Raw genomic sequence first — 5,272 nt, 5'->3', positions numbered from 1 at the left:
CACCTGTGCCTCCAAATTTCTAATGGAGGACCTTGTTTCATTCATGAAACTCAGAGTGGCCTTAGATAGATCAGAGACTAAATTTGATAAATTAAAAGTATTTTGTTCAGAGTTCTCTGTCTGTTGCTGAGTGGATGATGGAAAGGGTTTACTATTATTAAACCTGTTTCTTCCACCATTATTAAAGCCTTGTTGAGGATTTTGATTCTTTCATGAGAGATTTAGATGATTTCTCCATGATGAGTTATAGGTGTTTCCATAAGGTTCACCTAAGTAATTTACCTCTGCTATTGTAGGGTTCTCAGGATCATAAACTTCTTCTTCAGAAGATGCCTCTTGAGTACTGTTGGATGCAGCTTGCATTCCATTCAGACTCTGAGAAATCATATTGACTTGCTGAGTCAATATTTTATTCTGAGCCAATATGGCATTCAGAGTATCAATTTCAAGAACTCCCTTCTTCATAGGCGTCCCATTACTCACAGGATTCCTCTCAGAAGTGTACATGAACTGGTTATTAGCAACCATGTCAATGAGTTCTTGAGCTTCTGCAGGCGTTTTCTTTAGGTGAATGGATCCACCTGCAGAAGTATCCAATGACATCTTTGATAGCTCAGATAAACCATCATAGAATATATCCAGGATGGTCCATTCTGAAAGCATGTCAGAAGGACACTTTTTGGTTAGTTCTTTGTATCTCTCCCAAGCTTCATAGAGGGATTCACCTTCTTTCTGTTTGAAGGTCTGAACATCCACTCTAAGCTTACTCAGCTTTTGAGGAGGAAAGAACTTGGCTAAGAAAGCCTTGACCAGCTTATCCCAAGAGTTCAGGCTAACCTTAGGTTGAGAGTCCAACCATATTCTAGCTCTGTCTCTCACAGCAAAAGGGAAAAGCATGAGCCTGTAGACTTCAGGATGTACTCCATTAGTCTTAACAGTATCACAGATCTGCAAGAATTTAGTTAAGAACTGAAAGGGATCTTCAGATGGATGTCCATGAAACTTGCAGTTCTGCTGCATCAGAGAAACTAGCTGAGGTTTCAGCTCAAAATTGTTTGCTCCGATGGTAGGGATGGAGATGCTTCTTCCATGTAAATTGGAATTTGGTGCAGTAAAGTCACCAAGAATTCTCCTTGCATTATTGTTGTTGGGTTCGGCTGCCATCTCCTTTACTTGTTCGAAATTTTCAATAAGGTTGTCTCTGGATTGTTGTAATTTAGCTTCTCTTAGTTTCCTCTTCAGAGTCTTTTCAGGTTCTGGATTAACTTCAACAAGAATGCCTTTTTCTTTGTCCCTGCTCATAAGAAAAAGAAGAGAAAAAGAAAAGAAGAGGAATCCTCTATGTCACAGTAAAGAGGTTCCTTATTGTTAGTAGAAGAAGAAAAGGAATAGGGGTGAAGAAGAATGAAGAATCCAAACACAAAGGTGATGATAGGAGCAGAGATGTGAGATGAAAAGAAGTGTTAGTAGATGAATAAATAAATAGAAAGGGATGAGAGGAGGAGAGAATTTTCGAAAATAATTTTTGAAAAAGAGTTAGTGATTTTCGAAAAAGGTTAGTAGTTTTTCGAAAATTCAAATAAAAAAATAAAATAATTAGTCTAATTAAAAAGAAATTTTGAAAAAGAGGGAAGATTTTTTTCGAAAATTATAGAGATAGATTTAGTTAGGTAGTTTTGAAAAAGGTAAGAAACAAACAAAAAGTTAGTTAGTTAGTTGAAACAAATTTTGAAAAGATAAGAAGTTAGGAAGTTAGAAAAGATATTTTGAAATCACTTTTTTGAAAAAGGTAAGATAAGAAGATATTTTTGAAAAGATATGATAGAAATTAGTTTTTGAAAAAAGATTTGATTTTTAAAATCTCAATTAATGACTTGATTCACAAGAAATCACAAGATATGATTCTAGAACTTAAAGTTTGAATCTTTCTTAACAAGTAAGTAACAAACTTGAAATTTTTGAATCAAAACATTAATTGATAATGTTATTTTCGAAAATATGATGTAAAATTAAGAAAAATATTTTTCAAAAATATTTTTGAAATTTTCAAAAATAACTAAAAAAATTAAAAAAAGATTTGATTTTTGAAAAAGATTTTGAAAAAGATAAGATTTTTTTAAATTGAAAATTTGATTTGACTCATAAAAACAACTAGATTTTAAAAATTTTTGAAAAAGTCAAATCTAATTTTCGAAATTTTAAGAGAAAAAAAGGGAAATATATATTTTTGATTTTTGAATTTTTATGATGAGAGAGAAAAACAAGAAAAATGATGCAATGCATGAAAGTTATGGATCAAAACAATGAATGCATGCAAGAATGCTATGAATGTCAAGATGAACACCAAGAACACTATGAAGATCATGATGAACATCAAGAACACATAAAAAAAACATGCAAGACACCAAACTTAGAATTCTTTAATGCTTAGACATAAAGAATTCAGGAATGCATATGAAAAACAAGAAAAGACACAAAACATGCAAATGCAAAGATCAAATAAGAAGACTTACCATGAATGCATGAATTTTCGAAAAATGCAAAATGAATATGCAATTGACACCAAACTTATGACATGACACATGACTCAAACAAGAAACATGAAATATTTTTGATTTTTATGATTTTATGAATTTTTTTGTATTTTTATTTTATATTTTTCGAAAATCATTTTGAAAAAGAAAAATAAGGATTCCAAAATTTTTAATATGAATTCCAGGAATCTTATGCTCTTTAGTCTAAAGCTCCAATCAAAGGGTCAGGCATGGCTTAATAGCCAGCCAAGCTTTAGTATGTAACTCAGACATGACAAGCCTAACATGCCCTACAGAGGAATTAGACATGGCTTTACAGCCAGCCAGGCTTCAACATGCTTCATGAAACACTAGAATTCATTCTTAAAAATTTTGAAGAAAAATATATTTTTGAAAACATTTTTATTTTTAAAAAAATGTTTTTTTTTCGAAAACAAAGGAGAAATTTTTGAAAGAATTTTGAAAATTTTTTGAAAATAAAACAAAAAGAAAATTACCTAATCTGAGCAACAAGATGAACCGTCAGTTGTCCAAACTCGAACAATCTCCGGCAACGGCGCCAAAAACTTGGTATGCGAAATTGTTACTCAGGTTGTGAATTATTGTTCGAAATAGATTCCCTGGAGATGGCACCAAAAACGGATGCACAGAGTCATGGTCTAAACATATCTTCACAACTTCGCATAATTAACCAGCAAGTGCAGTGGGTCGTCCAAGTAATACCTTACGTGAGTAAGGGTCGAATCCCACGGAGATTGTTGGTATGAAGCAAGCTATGGTCACCTTGTAAATCTCAGTCAGGCGGATATAAAATAGTTATGTAGTTTTCAAATTTTTGTAATAAAAGAAGGATAGAAATAATTATGTAAATCATTGGTGAGAATTTCAGATAAGCGTGTGGAGATGCATTCGTTCCTCTGAACCTCCGCTTTCCTGCTGTCTTCATCCTATCAGTCTTACTCCTTTCTATGGCTGGCTTTATGTAAGGATGTCACCGGTGCCAATGGCTACTTTCAATCCTCTCGGGAAAATGGTCCAAATGCTCTGTCACAGCACGACTAATCGTCTGGAGGCATCACCCTTGTCGTTGGTTGCATCCTATTCCTCTCTGTGAAAATGGTCCGATGCGCTGTCACTGCATGGCTAATCATCTTGGAGGTTCTCGATCATACTGGAATAGAATTTACTATCCTTTTGCGTCTGTCACTACGCCCAGCACTCGCGAATTTGGAGTTCGTCACAGTCATTCAATCCCAGAGTCCTACTCGAAATACCACGGACAAGGTTTAGACTTTTCGGACTCTCATGAATGCCGCCATCAATCTAGCTTATACCACGAAGGTTCTGATTAAGCGATCTAAGAGATACTCATTCAATCTAATGTAGAACGGAAGTGGTTGTCAGGCACGCGTTCATAGGGAATGATGATGATTGTCACGTTCATCACATTCAGGTTGAAGTGCGAATGAATATCTTAGAAGCGGAATAAGATGAATTGAATAGAAAAACAGTAGTACTTTGCATTAATCTTTGAGGAACAGCAGAGCTCCACACCTTAATCTATGGAGTGCAGAAACTCTACCGTTGAAAATACATAAGTAATGAAGGTCCAGGCATGGCCGAATGGCCAGCCCCCAAACGTGATCAATAGATCAAAAGATAATCCAAAGATGATCCAAAGATGTATAATACAATAATAAAAGGTCCTATTTATAATAAACTAGCTACTAGGGTTTACAGAAGTAAGTAATTGATGCATAAATCCACTTCTGGGGCCCACTTGGTGTGTGCTTGGGCTGAGCTTGAGTGTTGCACGTGTAGAGGTCCTTCTTGGAGTTGAACGCCAGCTTTTGTGCCAGTTTGGGCGTTGAACTCCACTTTGCAGCTTGTTTCTGGCGCTGGACGCCAGAATTGGGCAGAGAGCTGGCGTTGACCGCCAGTTTGCGTCATCTAAAATTGGGCAAAGTATGGACTATTATATATTGCTGGAAAGCCCTGGATGTCTACTTTCCAAATCAATTAGAAGCGCGCCATTTTGAGTTCTGTAGCTCCAGAAAATCCATTTTGAGTGCAGGGAGGTCAGAATCCAACAGCATCAGCAGTCCTTCTTCAACCTCTGAATCTGATTTTTGCTCAAGTCCCTCAATTTCAGCCAGAAAATACCTGAAATCACAAAAAAACACACAAACTCATAGTAATATCCATAAATGTGAATTTAACATAAAAACTAATGAAAACGTCCCTAAAAGTAACTAGATTCTACTAAAAACATACTAAAAACAATGCCAAAAAGCGTATAAATTATCCGCTCATCACATGTTGAACCTCAAGAGGGTGCTAAACCTCAGTGGTGACCTGTGTCTCTGGAGGTGCATTCTGATGAGTCGGCTCCTCAGCCAGCTCCTCCTCCAGATCCTGCTCGTCGGAAGCGGGAGAGTCTGGGAACGGCGGTAGCTCGATGGCCTGTGATACAAACACCTGGTCGATACGGTCGAGACGTCGCATGACACGACGCTCGAGGCACTCCATGAAGCAAAGTAGGTGCTGCACCAACAAATAAGTCGGCTCAGGTGCTGGTGGTGGTGGTAAGGATGCTGCGGCTGCTGAAGTATAGGGGGGTCCTGCTGCTGCTACTGATGACGAGGGCTGAGCTGCCTCCTCCACTGCTCTAGCTCGGGAACGGCGTTTGGGTGGGGGCTTCTCGTGCACCCACCTACCCCATGGAATGGTAACCTTCT

General features: G+C 37.1%; 1 non-coding gene across 1 annotated transcript; it reads left to right on the top strand.

Moving 5' to 3' along the window:
* The first annotated feature begins 657 nt into the window (after positions 1–657).
* LOC112746474 (small nucleolar RNA R71) lies at positions 658–765 on the top strand. Its single transcript, XR_003174356.1, has one exon. It is a non-coding gene; the product is annotated as a small nucleolar RNA R71 (small nucleolar RNA).
* Positions 766–5,272: the final 4,507 nt, after the last annotated feature.

This window comes from Arachis hypogaea, chromosome 14 (genome assembly GCF_003086295.3).
Source record: "Arachis hypogaea cultivar Tifrunner chromosome 14, arahy.Tifrunner.gnm2.J5K5, whole genome shotgun sequence".
NCBI lineage: Eukaryota > Viridiplantae > Streptophyta > Magnoliopsida > Fabales > Fabaceae > Arachis > Arachis hypogaea.
The sequence above is the reverse complement of the archived record's forward strand: the minus strand, read 5'-3'. Positions and strand labels throughout refer to the sequence as shown.